Source organism: Ambystoma mexicanum, chromosome 7q, assembly GCF_040938575.1.
Source record: "Ambystoma mexicanum isolate Mex_15411 chromosome 7q, UKY_AmexF1_1, whole genome shotgun sequence".
Lineage (NCBI taxonomy): Eukaryota > Metazoa > Chordata > Amphibia > Caudata > Ambystomatidae > Ambystoma > Ambystoma mexicanum.
The window spans coordinates 998,003,342-998,020,624 of record NC_090941.1 but is presented as its reverse complement, the minus strand read 5'-3'; positions in this window follow the sequence as shown (position 1 = coordinate 998,020,624).

Genomic DNA, 17,283 nt, shown 5'->3' with positions numbered 1-17,283 from the left:
CGGCCTATTAGCATATCTGTGGTCAGGCTGCATAGTTGAACTTAGAATATGTGAATAATATCACCCTGTGGTTTAGTCAAACTTAGAAACTGTGAATAATCTCACCGAGCTAATCATAGTGTGTGTACAACTAACATCCGGTGGTATAGTTGTAGTGGTAAGGTGTGAATGAAACCATCCAACGCCAACTATAACGCAGCTCAAACTAACCAAAAGCATGAGTCCTCCCAACCCACCAAAGTACGCCGAAAATGACCCCCTCGCGCCCGCCTCCCTTCCCGCACGCCCTAACTTCCATACCCCCTCCACCACATCACCTACCCATCCCCCTATCCAAACACCAAGCCAGAGGAGCATGATGGCGAGCCAACCATCCTAAGACCACTCCTCCTCCCACCCGCCTACTATCGTCATACCCGTTTCCCCCACCCCCCTGACCAATGGCCAGCCTAACCTCCCAAGCACTCCCATCCCTGCTACCATACACTTCCCCCCCCCCCCCCGCTCCCTTCATCAACTCCCACCATCGGCCCCCAAGCCCTCTCCTTCCCCTCCCTAAAGATTGCATGCCTCACCCTAGCAAGAACAGTAGCCACTTCCCTTTCCCCCTCTGATTTTCCCCCACCCCCAACCTCTCACTCCAACCACAGCAAAAACACTGAAGAGAAAACGTACTTGGTCTCCCTCAATCTCTCAGTACTCATCGCCACTCCTGTCGACCCACCTCCTCATCCTCCCAATCTCTCATCACCACCCTTCCCCCCCCCCCCCTGAAACCCCTCTCCCTCGAATTCTCACCGACCACAACCAACACTCCTAACTCCCCATCCTCCGACCCAAATCCAGTCCAACCCTCCCCCCCAAACCCACCAACTCAACCGCCCGCCTACTCTTCCCATTGACCACCATGCACCCCCTCTAGCTCCTCATTTTCCACCCCCTCCTCTGCAACTCCCTCATCACCCTCCTGTACCAAAGTAAATCTTTGACCTCCTCGCCTCTGACAAACTGGACCTGGTCTTTACCACGGAAACCTGGTTCTCTGACGACTTCGCCCAGATCGCCAACAAAGCCTCCCCCCGCAGACTACTCCCTTATCTCACCGAACCGTCCCTCTAGAGGAGGAGGAATATCAATCGCCTTCAAGTCTCACTTCTACGCCTCATTCATCGACAACCAGCCATCCATTCTTTTCTGCGAATCACTCCTCGTAAAACTCTCCCTCCCCGCTTGGTTCTCCCACAGCTTCCTAATAATCTACAGACCCCCTGGCTACGATAGACAATTCTCAAACAACCTCTGCGACTCTATTGCTACCCTCCAAATAAACCATCCCAACCTCACCCTTCTAGGAGATTTCAACATATGGCTTGACATTCCCACCAACCCTATGACACCCTCTGGTTGACGGCCTAGACGTGATTAACCTCCAACCCCACAAACGGCCCGACTCACTATAAAGGACACATACTTGATGCCATCTTCAGCTCCCACAACCTGATAAATCTAACCCCCCCTATCATCTGGTCCAATCACTTCATTGTTTCTTTCGCCATTCATTCACCCAACCCGCTCCCCTTACCCGATCCTGAACCTCCGAATCTATGTAAATGCTGGAAGAAACTAATATTCTCCAGCATTGGATCTTTCATGGATTCACATGCTTAGAATATTCCCCGTCGACAGACTGGGAACCCTCGGTAAGCTTATAAAGCCTTTTCCCATAGGAAAAGTTCGACACTTTTGTGTCCTATCTACGTCGTTTTTGGGCCACGCACCCCCCACTAGGACGTAATAGTATAAATGCCCCGCCCCCGCGGCTCCCTTAAGATTTCAACTGTCTACAAAGTGGGAACATCTCGTGTATTTTCTACTTGGTTAGGTTGTGCTGTTGTGGTTTTTTCTCCTAATGTCGGGAAAAGCACTGTTCCGTCTGTGCGCTACGTGCGGACTAAAGGTCTACGAGGGGGACGGACATATGGACTGCATTTACTGTCTGCACCCTCATCACTCGGCTGACCAGTGCGACATATGTAAGGGCTTCTCCCAGAAGACTCTTAAGGATCAGAGTCGCAGACTTGTTGCATGGTTGAACGATGGAGCGGGAGCATACCCGCCTTCGGAAGTGGGCTCCACACGCAGCGCAGCCTCGGTGTCCAAATCTTCAGGGGCCCCGCGCCGCTCATCGTCATCGGAACCCCTGGTAAAGAAATAGAGACCGGTGGACAAGGAATCGTCGGTAGGCCATTCCAGGGACTCTTCTTCGAAGAAGGCCTCTTCTTCATCTTCAGCGAGGAAAGATGAAGACAAATCTAAATCCTCCTCGGGCGATCGTCATAGATCGACCTTGAGTCGAGAGACAGGGAAACGCAGGCCGAGTTCAGAAAAGGCAGGAGCAATGCATAAGCCTGCACGACCACCACCGTCGTCGATGGTTGGGCAGTCGTCACTACTTCTCTGCCGCTGGCGCAGTTGACATCAACCAATCCTGGATTGCAGGCGACGACGGGGCCAACTATTGCTTTGTCGACGGATATCCCGCAAGAGGCCTGGCGTCCAGAGGTCTACGACCCAATTTTACCAGACACGCTTCTACAGCAGGAGGCCTTGTCGGTGTCCTCGGGAGACGAGGGCGAAAGGATAGCTGCCCCTGCAGACCTGGGGTTACAAGTTACCACACCTTTCTCCGGGAGCATTCTGGGTTCTGGCCCCTGCTCAATCCGCAATCGGTTTTATCATTGGAGGTCTTGTCCACGCTGCAAACGCTACTAAGGACACTGTATGACAGACTGCCTCGAACAACTCCGGCCAGATTGGTCGTCGACGACCCGGGCCCGTCTCGCCGTCCTCCACCTTCAACCCCCGCGGCAGGGCCTCCGGAAGCAAGTCTCTCGGCCCCACGCCGCGAGGAAGGGGAACTGTTGGATTCGGAATTAGGCAGCAGAGCGTAGTCGGTCTCCCTTTCCCCCTCCAGGGATCCGACCTGGGAGTCCGATGCAGAATTGGAAACCCGAGGTGCCCGGCTCAGCCGTCTCCCCCAGACGATATCGGGTAATTTCACAACATGATGGCCAGGGCTTGCACGGAATTTGGGCTGGCCCAAGAAGAAGAAAAGGACTGTTTTCTTTACGACCACATGGGTCAAAGGAGAAGGTCAGTGTTTTCACTGCCCATCCTGGATCATGTGTGGAAGGAAGGTCTTCAAACCATGCGTCACCCTTTCTCAGAGCAAGTGATGAAGGGTCGCCTAGAGAAAAAAATTCAAAGCCCCGGACTCTACTCCCAAGTGCCTTACTTCACAACCAACACCTGACTCTGTGGTTGTGGCGGCGAGAAAGGCAAGGGCTCAACACAAGTGTACGACCTCCCCCAGGCACCCGGAAAGTGATGCTAGATGCCAGGATGCGTTCAGCAAAAAAGTCCTGTTGGTAGGTACTAACACAGTGAAGGCGGCCAATTCTCTCTCATAGTTGCTAGATACGACAGGGAGATGTGGCATCGGCTGGCGCCTATACTCTAACACCTTCCAGATGAACATCGGAAAGCAGCTATGTTGCTGGTCAGGGAAGGTGAGGAGGCTTCAAATCATGCCATTAACATCGCAGTAGACCTTGCGGAGTCGGGGTTTAAGCAGGTAAACAGCGTAGTTCGACGACAGGCATGGCTGAAATGCACCAACTTCCGACCGGAGGTGCAGTACAAGGTACTGGATATGCCTTTTGAAGGAGACCTCCTCTTCGGCGAGAAGGTCGACGAAGCCCTGAAGGATTTGGACACGGCGCGTTCCTTGGGGGCCCTTCAGAGTGGTCGGGGTTTCCAGTCTTTTCGTCCCTTCAGGGGAGCATCGGGGAATTCCAGATTTTCATCGAGGGACCGACCCTTCAGTAGGCCAGCATATTCCTCTCAGGGATACAGGCGAGCTTCGCAAGCGGCTAAACGTCGCCGGGACTACCAAGCCCCCAAGAAGAGAGCAGGTTACCCGTCGTCGACGAGAGATAAACAGAGCAAGGACCAGCAATGACGGGCATCGGAACGTTCTGGGGGGAAGAGTATCCTGTTACATCAACGAATGGGAGCTAATAACAGATCAATGGGTGTTGGACACTGTAAAATACGGACATTCCCTGCAATTCAAGAGCAACCCTCCGCATATTCCACCGGTGTGTGTAGCTCATTCCCATCTGAGCGTGTTGCTGCAGGAAGTAGCACTTATGCTACAAAAAGGGCCTATAGAACTGGTCCCATCGTCACAAAGGGGTCAAGGGGTTTATTCCTGATACTTTGTGGTGAAAAATGCCAAATGGTAAGTGGCGTCCCATCCTAGATCTGCGCGAACTAAACAAGTCGTTGAAAAACAAAGTTCAAGATGCTCACGCTCCAGGAGGTGATCAGGTCAGTTCAAGAAGGGGATTTTCTGGCGTCTCTGGACCTGCAGGACGCGTACTTCCACATACCGATGTGTCGGCGACACAAGAAGTACCTAAGGTTTGTGGTAGGTGGGGACTCACTACCAGTTCACAGTTCTCCCTTTTGGACTGAATTCATCCCCTAGAACGTTCACGAAATGCCTGGCTCCGGTGGCAGCCTGGCTGAGAAGGCAAGGCCACCATGTATACCCGTATCTCGACTGGTTGGTGAGGGGGTCCTCCCCGGCGTCGACGCACAAGAGTCTACAGGACACCATGAGCCTCTTGCAACGATTGGGGTTTGCGATAAACTTCAAAAATTCATTGTTAACACCGTCCAAAAGCTTGGTGTTTCTGGGTGCACAGTTCGAGACCCAGTTGGGGTTAGTCAGACCATCCCTAGACAGGATCACCAGGCTCAGTCGATTGGCAGGTCAGTTGAAAATCAATTCCAGGCTGTCGGTGAGAAAATATACATCAATCCTGGGAGCTATGGCGTCCTGCATTCCTCTGGTGCCCAACTGCCGCCTTTTCATGAGGCCAGTGCAACAGTTTTTGGCGGATCGTTGGACGCAGGCTCAGGGCCTCTGGTCAGACAAGCTGACCGACGACCAGGAGCTCCTATCAAATCTTCGGTGGTGGAAGAGTTCAGAATATTTCCAAAGGAGTACCCCTACAGGAGCCGGAGTTCCGGTTCACAGTGGTGACGGACGCCTCCCTAACTGGCTGGGGAGCGCACATGGGCACTCTGCAGACACAAGACCGTTGGTCTTGGAAGGAATCTCTCCTGCACATCAACGTTCTGGAATTGAGAGCGGTCCGCTGGGCCCTGAGGGCCTTCTTGCCTCACATCAGGGGATCCACAGTGAGAGTTTTGATGGACAACACCACGGCAATGTTTTACTTTAGGAAGCAAGGCGGTACGCGATCCAGAACCCTCCATCGAGGCTCAGAAGGTGTGGCACTGGGCTCTAAAACACAATATTTCCATCATAGCTCATCACCTGCCAGGAGTGAGGAACAAGCAGGCGGACTCGCTCAGCAGAAATATGGACCAGATTCACGAGTGGGAAATAAACACTGATCAATTGTCGAAGGTCTTCGAAAAATGGGGGCGACCTCTGCTGGATCTCTTCGCCACGAAGGCAAACAAGAAGTGCGAGATGTACGCCAGCAGGTGGCCACAGGAAGATTCGGTGGGAGAAGCGTTTTCCTTCCCGTGGACGGGCAAGTTCCTCTACGCCTTCCCTCCGTTCCCTCTGATACGGAGAACTCTGCAGTGGATATGCAGGTACAGGTGCCGAGTCATCCTGATAGTGCCGTGTTGGCTGAGGCAACCATGGTTTTCCGACCTGCTTCATCTGTCAGCGAATCACCCGATTAACGTTCCCGAAGGTGCCCAACCTTTTGTCCCGGGACGAAGGAACGGTGTGGCATCACACCCCGAGCAGCCTCAACCTCACAGCTTGGCTCCTGACTTTTTAGAATTTGGTGCCTTGAACCTTCCCTCGGACTGTCGGAAGATATTACAGGCTGCGCGGGCCCCGTCCACCATCAAGTCCTACAGGTGTAAGTGGAGGAGATTCTGTAAGTGGTGCCAAGGACAGGCAGGAGTGGAACCTCTGAGGGTTACTCCGGAACAGCTTCTCCCGTATATACTACATTTGGCGAAGTGTAGTTCGTCTTTTTCATCTATAAAGGTTCACCTGGCGGCCATCTCAAGGTTCACAAGAGGGAGGAAATCAACGCCCTTGTTTAGTGACAGGTTAGTGAAACACTTCATGAGGTTTGTTCTGGAGATTTTCCCCCGGTTAAGCGTTTTCCACCGACGTGGAGCCTTAACATGGTACTTGCAGGGTTAATGAAACCACCCTTTGAGCCAATGGCCACGTCGTCGAAGTTTTTATCATGGAAAGTGGCCTTTCTAATGGCCATAACATCGGCTAGACGGATCTGAGTTGTAGGCATTGGTCATAGACCCTCCATATCTCAGATTTTTCAAAGACAAGGTGATTTTGTGAACGAGTCCTCGTTTCATCCCGAAAGTTCCTGCGACTTATCATAAACGTTCATCCATTGTCCTGCCCACCTTCTTCGCGACTCCCTCATCAGCTGCGGAAAAGGTCTTGCATACCATGGATGTCAAGAGAGCTCTAAAATGTTACCTTCATCGAACTCAACAACTTCGATCTATGCAGCAACTCTTCGTTGCATATGGGCTTTCGGCAAAGGGGAAGGCCATTTCAAAACCAGGACTGGCCCGATGGGTCTCGTTGACGATTGCCTTCTGTCACTCAAAAGCTGGAAAACCGCTAAAGATGTCCGAGAGCTCACTCGACCAGGGTGACTTCGTCGTCAACGGCGTTGTGGGCGGGGGTTCCACTGACAGACATTTGCAGGGCGGCAGCATGGTCAGTGCCCCATACATTCACCCGCCACTACTGCCTTGAACGACAGCATGCGGACGAGATACAAATGGGACGAGCAGTCTTGCGACATCTGTCAATAAGGTCAGCCCTTTCTCTTCGAGAAGGGTCTATGCTGGTTTGTATTTGTGTGTATGTATATATATTCAGTGAAAAAACTTTGTTAAAGGGACGTTATGGTTCAAAGTAAAACCGAAAAACCCCTGATGTCATCAATGACATTTGTGATGTCATCTTTGATGTCCTGGGTGTTAGTGTTAGCAGTGCACGGTGGCGCGAGTTATGGTTGCTTATGTTACCATAACTGCCGAATTTCAGGGTTTTTTCGGTTTTACGTCCCTTTAACGTTTTTTCACTGGATTTCATAGGTTTTTAGTAGCACAACTTGACCATAATATCCCTGACTTCATATACATGTAACATAGAACATACTAACCCCCTCGTAGTGATTTTCATGTCCGCGGACTACTGCCAAGTCCGCGGACATATCGAAAATCTGAGCGTGGTGAATGTAAATTTAAATATTGTGCCACATTTCCCCTTTGAAGTTGGCTCTGAAAAGAACCGTTTTTTTTTGTTTTTTTTACAGATGCTTGACAGACACCTGTTATCAATATTGTCATTGTTACAGAAGAACATACCAGCTCTAAGCATGAAGGCACACATGCCTCGGTTGATGACACACCTAGCAATGTTTTGCTGAGGACAAAAACTGAACTATTGTCCCATATTGCCCTAGGTAGTAATCCAGAAAAAATTACTTTCGCATTTGGAAGGATCTTCATTACGGCTTGAACCAAGCGTTCCAAATCAGCCAACAAAGTAGGGGCACCGACGTTGCCCAAATGGAAAGCACCATAGTGCAAAACTACCACATGCGGACTGTTCATCGTAGCCATATCCTCACAAACTTGTACAATTCCTTGTACATTGCAATCGGGCACAGTGCTCCACACCACCTCCACTCCTTCCACATCAAAGTTCTTTGCAACATGCCTGCATTCAGCGTACTGCTGTAAACCATGCACAAACCTCTCCGAGCACCAACACCTTGACTTTCTCCACTTCTGCCATATTCACCACACACAGTCTCAACACAAATCCACAACCTCGACATCTGATTGGCTGATCCGTACAGTCTTCTTTCCATGTTGGATTTCCTGGAAAAACCCGGATGTAGCACGCCCTGTCCACGAACAGCCGCGGCGTCCACTTTACTCTGTGCCATTCCCTCATTGCATACAGCTAAGCAATCACACAATACGAATAACGTCCTCGTCCCCATTTTGTGAATTTTCGAACATTTCAGGACAATTATCATTTCATTATTCAACATATTAACATTACAAATATACTTTCATCTTGTACTCTGCACACAATGCTATCTTTCTCCATTAGTAGCTCAGTATACTAGATAAAATCCCACGGATTTACACCAAATTTGCAAAAGCACGCTTTCGGGACCAGGCCGCCGCTACTGCCGCAAATTTGGTGTAAATCCGTCCAGCGGTTCGGGCTGTAGCCGTGCGCAAAGTTTTTTCCCATTCAGTCTATGGGGGAAAAAAAGTTTTGGGACCCCCCCCTATAACTTTCCCCCCCGCTGGACGAATCCTCACCAAACTTTGCAGAAAAATGCAGAGTGGGCCATATACTTTTTTTTGCAAGTTTGGTGAGGATTCGTCCAGGGGGAGCGAAGTTATAAGCCGCCCAAAATGTGCTCTTCCTATGGAAACACCAACTTAACCATAACTACATGGCCGCTACCGCGGCCATGTAATATGTATATATAGGTAAACGCGTGCGTTTTATGTATCCTTTTCGGCTTATATAAATATTGCTCGGTGCAGTACTGTGGCATGTTGTTAATCTCGAATCTTATGTGATCGTGATTCGCCTTTTGCAGGATGGGGTGGGTGCTGGATTGCATTTACACCTCCTCCATTGTTTCAAGTTAACTGCTGGGCATTCTATTCTAAGCATGTGAATCCATGAAAGATCCAATGCTGGAGATGGGAATAGTTTCTTACCTGTAACTCCATTTCTCCAGCATTGGTATCTTTCATGGATTCACATACACCCTCCGGCCTCCCCAAAATGCAATCTTCTGATACCTTTTGATTAACCCCGTTCCACTTTGGGGGGGTCGAGGCATTTATACCATTACGTCCTAGTGGGGCGTGCGTGGCCCAAAAACGACGTAGATAGAACACAAAAGTGTCGAACCTTTTCCTATGGGAAAAGGCTTTATAAGCTTACCGATGGTCCCCAGTCTGTCGACGGGGAATATTCTAAGCATGTGAACCCATGAAAGATACCAATGCTGGAGAAATGGAGTTACAGGTAAGAAACTATTCCCATCCTTCCTGACCTACCCGACATACTCCTTCAGTCTCCTCCCGCCTACCTGCCTACTCAATGAACTAACTTCCGACGCCTTTGACTCATGGCTCAACACCTCACTAATGTGGCTCACACCCTCTTGCAAACCATCAGCTCACCGGGGCCTTTTCCCTAGATGGTTCACACCTGAACTGAAGACCACTAAACTACTATATAAATCCCTAGAACGCAAATGGCGGAAAGACAAAATCCCCCCCTGAGCAGAACGACTTTGGCCCCGCACCTTTGTCAGTACAAGGGCTGAAATCCGGAAAGCAAAATAAGCCCATTACAACTCCCGAATCCTAAACTGTAAAAACCCCAGCAAAGAACTTCACAAAATCATGCATCACCACCCTCCTGACCCCCTCACAATCGCTGTGCGACTCTCTCTCTCCACTTTTACACCACAGCTCTTGAAAGAACAAATGCTCTAACCAACAAACTAGCTCTTACACCCACCAGGCAATCCACCTTCCATGCCAGCCAACCCTCCACCTGCGACCACTACCTAACCAACGTTCGACTCCTTCAGTCCAATATCAACCGACCAATTTCTCAAACTTCTATCTGCCCGTAAACCATCTGGCTCTCCGTTGGACCCTTGCCCAGCCACAACCCTCAATGAAATGTTCGCATCTACCTGCGCAGGAGAACACGCAAGAACCATCATAAATGACTCTTGCCTCTTGAATTTTTCCAGACTAATTCAAAACGGTTCATGTTAAACCTCTTATAAAAAAAATCTTCCCCCGATTCTCTCGAGCCCAAAATCTACTGCCCCATCTCAAACACCAGATTCCTTGCCAAACTCATTGACTGAACTGCCTACTCCCAACTAAATAACTTTGTCGAAGCCAACAGTCTCCTAGACCCCGCTCAATCAGGTTTCAGAGCCCGGCACGGAACTGAAACCACCCTAACCTCAATCTGGGATGTCCTTAAAAACACAGCAGATTCTGCGGGATGCGCCACATTAATCCTTATTGACCCATCCGCCGCCTTCGACACAATTAACCACTCAATCCTCCTTGACCGCCTCCACTCCCTAGGAATTCGTGGAACCGCTCTCAAATGGATAGCATCCTTCCTCAATAATAGGAACTAAATGACCCTACCGCCACCTATTCCTCCCAAGCCCGACCAGTCGACACTGGAGTTCCACAAGGAGCATGCCTATCAGCCCTCCTGTTTAACCTCTACATGGCCACCCTCCCACGTATAATTTGTTCGTACAACATCCTGTGCTACAACTACGCTGATGACACTCATCTAATTCTAAAACTCCTGAACTCAAAACCGAACTGCCGACCTGACCTCGCTTCCTGCCTCCTCGACATGGATCTCTGGATGACCACAAACCACCTCTTGCTAAACCCCTCCAAAACCGAAATCATGGTATGTGGCAACACCAAACTTCTTCCACACCCACTACCCTAGCCATCTACCATGGGCAACTCACTGACACTCTCTAAGTCAGTAAAAAAACCTTGAATGCACCCTAGACTCGGACCTAACCCTCTCACGCCAAGTCAAAGTCCTGCCACTACCACCTTAAAACTCTTAGGCACATTTTTCCATACCTCTCCTTTCCCAACAGACTCTCCGCGGTCCAATCAATTGTTATATCAAGACTGGACTATGCTAACCCCCTCTACCTCGGAGTGCACGCATACCAACTGACTAAACTACAAAGAGCAAAAAAGCTGCAGCCACTGCTACTAGCGCTTGGCCGAAGAGACCACATCTCCCCAGCCTGCAAAACTCTGCGCTGGGATCCGGTTGCCCGAAGGGTGACCTTCAAAGCCTTATGCATTTCTCACCGAGCACTGCATAAAACTGGACCTCAATATCTTCAAGACAAACTAAAACCCTATCATCCTGCACGTACTCTTAAGATCAAGCTCAGCTGGCCTCCTAGTCATACCATAAACAAACTTAGGTTAGGTGGATCATCATTCTCAGCCTTGGCCCCCACTCTGTGGAACGCACTCCCACATCCAACTCACCGAGGACCTTGTCTTTCTGCAAATTACTGAAAACATGGCTCTTCCCCTAAAACCGACCCCTAACTCAAACTGGATAACAGCAACTCAATGACATTAGCCCAAAATGCTACATCATAAATAACAATCCAGCATCATGATCTAAGCAAGAAATCGAAAACTAATAACCTCTGAGGTAAACTAAAAAGGACAAACAAAATAGAATGAATAAGTTGTATGAGAGCAGTAAAGTGGTTGAACTCAATGAAATGGATGAATTAAATGTAATGGAGAAGAGGATCGAAGTGGACGAGAGGAATAAAATGGAAATACAATAACAAACAATCCAACATCAAGATTCCAAGCGAGATATTGAAAACTAATAACCTCTAATGTAAACTAAAAAGGACAAACGGAATAGAATGAGTAAAGTGGATCAAAGAAGTGAAGTGGATACAAAGAATACATTGTATGAAAGCAGTAAAGTGGTTGAAATTAATGTAATGGACGAGAGGAATAAAAAGGAGAGGATGGAAAGATGAATACATGATAAGGATGAGTGCACAGAGTACACAGAACTGGTAGAGTGCATGAAACAGAAGGCATGGAATGTAAGAGTAAATGGTATAAAGGGAACGAATAGAAAAGACGATTCAAGTGCATGAGACGGGTGTAGTGCATGGGGCGGATCGAGTGCGTGCGACAAGTGACATGAGTTGAACCGATAATGCATGATGAGTGGATGAAGTCAGTGGAGCGGATGAAGTCGGTGGCCAGAATGAAGTGCGTAGAGCATATGAGAGCGTAGAATGAATGAGAGCGTGGAGCAGATGTAGGGTGTGGAGTGGATGATGGCGTGGAGCGGATGTAGGGTTGGGGGTTTTGAGCAGATTAGGGTGTAGAGTGGATGTAAGGTGTGGAGCGAACGGGTGAAGTGGGTGGGAGGAACGGGTGAAAGGAACGGGTGGAGTGGATGGAGCGTAATAAATGTGTGGGTGGAAGGGATGAAGTGGGTGGATGAACGGATGACCTATGTGGATGGAACGGGTGAAACGGTGTATGGAACTGGTCAAGTATGTGGATGGATGATGCATGGAGAACTGATAATGTGGAAATGAGCATACCGCATGATGAAGGGATAACCTGTATAGATCGGATGAAGTGCATTGATCAGAAGGAATACATAGAACTGATCGAACTGATAGTGTGCATAGAACTGAGCGAGTACATACAACAGATGGAATGCACAGAACAGATGGCACGGAATGGACACTTACAAAAATTATTTGAGCGCATGGAACGGTCGGAGTGCGTGGAACTATTGGAGTGTGCTCGAACTCCAGCACCTAAGGTAACCCACCATATCACATCTCCGCGCTTACTCTCTTCACACCACCACTCAACTAGAACACAGCGATACTATGACACCATTCGGTATAGCTGTTCTCATACCAGAGTGAATTGTTAGTTTCCACTCATTCGGCACGTGTACGGTTTCTTATGCTGGGATTTACCCCATTGCCTTTTTGGTGCCTTAAAAATGCAGTTCCACAAGGTTTGTGATATTCATTTCCTCCAATCTTTTATTATCTCAAATTCATCAATTGATGATATAAGAGGTGGTGCCGACACGTGTTTCGACCTAACAGGTCTTTTTCTAGGCTACCATTTATAATTTTTGAATACATAAGGATTGGATACATATTTGTTGACAATGTGGTTCCCAGATCGGGCATTCACCATTCGTGATTGTGTTGATATTGTGTGACATTTGTGTATGGACACATATGTGGGTGACTCAATTTCCAGTGATATATATACAGTTTCATAATGATTTGCAAATTGGTTCATACATTTTGCAACAAGAGACAATTTTCAATAGACAGTATGTAGTACATGTTTAAGGGGAGAAAAGAAGAGATTTCCATAAGTTTGGTTGGACATGGTCCTAAGTGGTTTGTAGTATTTGGTGATGATTGAGTCAGTAGTAACGGGTCTTACCTGATGGGTAATATAGAGCGATTGTCTTATGTCCTGCTTGTTGCAGGTAGGTCAGTTGAATACTGGGTAGTTGTATTGGCGAGGGCTCGGTCCGCCCAGTTACTTGGTTATTAGAGGTCAATACCTAAGAGTAAGGAAATGTTGTAAACTATTGTAAGTAGTTCGTGCCCAATGACTGTGCTGATGGACATAGTGTAGGGGCAGGATTCCGTGGTTCAATTAATTTCTTGTATCAATTACCATTGTGCGGTCCCGACAGTGGTGATGTGCCCAATTGGGGTTTCGTTGTCGGGGTGATTTGCATAATAAGGGCACTGGGACCCTTCCCTCACTGGCCCGAGGGGCTGTCGTGGGAGGGGCCTTTGTGCTTTTTGTGCAGAGCGTGTATATAGCATAAATAGTGCTGACCCATTTGGTGACGGTCGGGATCTAGGTGCGTACCGGATTGGTTTAAAAACGTGTGGGTTCTGAACATGTGTGCGCTGGTGCATGCTTAAATTTGTTATTCCGCATAAGGCGTTTTTCACAGTGCCTGTCCTATTACCTGCGAGTTGGCCGTGGTGTGCAGATGGTGTTGGGGTGAGTGTTTAATCAAAAGGGGAATTGGTGTCTGTCCCTACAAGGTCCCCCTGGGGGTGGTAAGTGTAGGAAGGGTCCCTGGTGTTAGCAGTTTGCGCGGGCGTCCTGATTCCGTTTTTTTTATATAAATGGCTGCTTGCGTGTGTGTTGGCGTTTGGTCGGGTTCGTGGAGGGAGGTGCCGTGGGTGTCTGGGTCTCTACCCACCCGCTGCCTCTTAGTTAATTGGAAGGTAGCCAGTGTGGCATGACGAAGCTCCCAAGTGGTTGTCGGTGACAACGGAGTCCCAAATAGGTGGTGTTCTCATACCATCACTTGCCTCATACTCTCCATCATCCTAAATAAACACAGCTGGTTACACATCCTCCAGCCTAGGCGTTCTCCTCAGGCCTAACACAGCCAGAATCGGTCTGGATAACAACCTGCCAGAACGAACACATACTCTTGTTCTCCCAACCACCACACCTACCGCTAAGAAGCAGCTTTCACACGAATGCCACACCTGCTGCACACACATCCGGTGCTCATACGCACCTTATGACTCTCTCTACTGACCTGAACTTCGGTTCCCGAGGGCGTTCAACCTACCAGCGCCTTCAGATCATACTAATGGTACATAAGGCGCTATATAAATGCAAAATAACATGACATTCCAATCCACCTCCCCTCCACCCCCCCAACACAAACACGGGAGGCCCCATACCCCTAAACTCCCCTCCCCCCCCCACAAGCCATCCCCACTACCGGCAGGCAACATCAAAACATCACTCCTACTCTAATCACACCCACATCGGTCTCAGGCCCATCAGCAACCTCATCGCTGGCTACAACATGGAAGTTGATGCTTGCTAACGTTGGCGATGTCTGCTGCATGGGTGATGCCAGAGCAAACCTCCTCACTACCCATGACCTTGACACCATCTTCATCACAAGCCCTGGTTGACATCCACTGCCACCCACATCTTGGATGTCCTTGTCCCAGACAGCTGCAACATCCAACAGAGACTGGACATACAAGATGGGCAGAGGCCTCGCAGTTATACACAAGACCTTGTGGCCCTGCAACAGATTTTACATCGACAACATTGGCGCCTTCAAAGTCCTCTCCTGCTACAGTCTCCTTTCATCTCCTCTAAGGACCACCCAAACCCAACACCACCTTCATCTGAGACTTCACAGACCTAGTCACCGTCATGTCACTCACACGTGCCAACATTGTCCTAGGCGACTTCAACCTCCCAGGCAAAGAGGCCACCAAACTGATGATGGAAGCTCTCCTGGGGTGTTCGGATTCTCGACACCCTCAACCCTGCACAACACACGAAAGGACCCAATGCACATTCGAGGTTACATCCTCGACCTAATCACTGCACTGCCTTCCACTACAGATCTCCTCTCCAGCTTGACTGGTCTGACCACCTGGCTGTACCTTAAGATCCTGCACACACCCCAGTCAAGCACTCTCAGCAGAAACCCATCAGACCAACCTTCAGGTCCGTCAAGACCCCATCGCCAACCTCCACCTCACATGGGCCGAACACCCCCAACCAAACTGCGACTCCATGCCACCTCCTGTCTCCATCCACTGGCATGCACCTTTCATACAACGCACCTGCAAACCAAACTCGCCCTGATGCACGCAAGAACACAACTTCAGCAAGAGTCCTCGGGGAAACAAGAGAACCTGGTGCCGCTCCAGCACCACATCTAACCTAGCGCTCCTCTAGGAACTCCAAGCAATGCGCCGACCACTAATTAACACAGCAAAGGCCCCCTACTATCAGAAGACATTAGCAGAAGCCGGCAACAAAAGGAGAGCCCTCTTCAAAGTGTGCAAGCACTGCTTCAACCTGCTACCCTGCCATACCACAATCCATTGACAAATACACCACCAGCAACACCTACAAAATCGGCATCGTTCGCCAGCACATAGAAACCAGCTCTGCATCCACAGAACCACCTTGCTTCCCTCCATGTGCAATCTTTACACCACGTACAACATTCAAGACAGTCTGCAGAGGACCTGGTAGAAACCCTGGCCACCCTCAAGGCCACATATTATACAGACGACATCCTCCCCACCAAGCTCTCCTTCCCTACCTGAAGATCTACGGCTCTCCTTAACTAAGGCACCTTCCCCTCGACCCTAAAGACGGGACAATTTCTCCCTCTGTTAAATAAACAAACACTGGATACCAACAACCTAGGCCCCATCACCTATCTTCCCCTGCACTGGCCTGCTTTTTCTTCAAACTCCTTGGTAGGAGCAACACTGCGCGGGCTGCAGGGGACCATCCCAGCCCAGAAAAACCATCCGGAAGAGCGTGCACATTGAAAGGGTAAGACCCCCTAACATTGTGTGTACACTGTGCCAATCATGCGAAACTCTGCAATTTTCAAAGGCATCTGGAGGATAGTATTGTTGTTCCCTGGCTTGCCCAAGCCCATCACGTGTGTTCTGTTGTAGATCTTTGTCCATTTGCCTTTGGGCTCATTGCTCCTCTGCCATTTCAATATGGCTGCTCCGCATTGCTTTCCTTCTGCCTGGCCTCACTCCCCCCTCCCATTGGTTGCCATGGCCTTATTGGCCAATCGCAGCAGCCGGGAGATGGGAGCCGGCCAGATCGACTAAGGCCCCCGTCTGCTCCCTGTCCGCTACTTTGAGGTATTTTCTTATCATCCCTACACTTCAATTTCCTGATGGTGCGACATCACTCTACTTTGATTTTCTGGACTTCCATAACACTCCTCCATAACTATGGGTACACTCCCTACTCTGGACACGCCTCACCCTCTTTTGCCTCAACCACCTCATTCGCTGGTGGTTCCCCCTTGTTTGCACTTTGATTACACTGCATGTTCGCACCATCTGTGTGTTTTTAAATGTGGCTGGCCTTTCATGCATCGAGCTTAGTGCAATCATCTTTATTGCCCATCCCTACCCCTCTTTTTATCCTTTTCTCTAACCCACCCCCTTGGTTGCCTGTATGCCTGCCTGTTCTATCTTGCCACCCACCACCTTATTTGTTTGCTTAAGATGTCTGCCTCCTTGAATCCCTCTTCTTGCTGTTCCTTCTCTCAGCCTTCCCTTGACTGTATTCTTGGCACGAGATCTATCGGAAATGTCGCCTGACTTGTATGACTGACTTGTATGATGGCAGCTTTTTTGCCTCCTCCCCTCCCTCACCTGTGTTCCTCCCTCCTTACCCCTTCAGCACTAGCTGAAATGTTGTCAGTTCTAGTATAATAGTTGCTTGTTTTGTTCTCCTGCTCTCCCCAACCTCTTGTTAATTCCGGCATTACCAGAATGGTCATCAGGCCTAGTAAGGTAGCTGCTAGTCTGTCTCATTCTCCTTCCCACCCACCTCTCCTTATGTCAAAAACTCTTGCACTATCTGAAATGTCTCCAGCCTGAAAATTGCGATAATTTCACTTTCTGAATGGATCAAGGACTTGTAGAATGTCACTATAGTCTCACTTGTTCCCTCCCTGCCTTGAAGTGCTTTAAA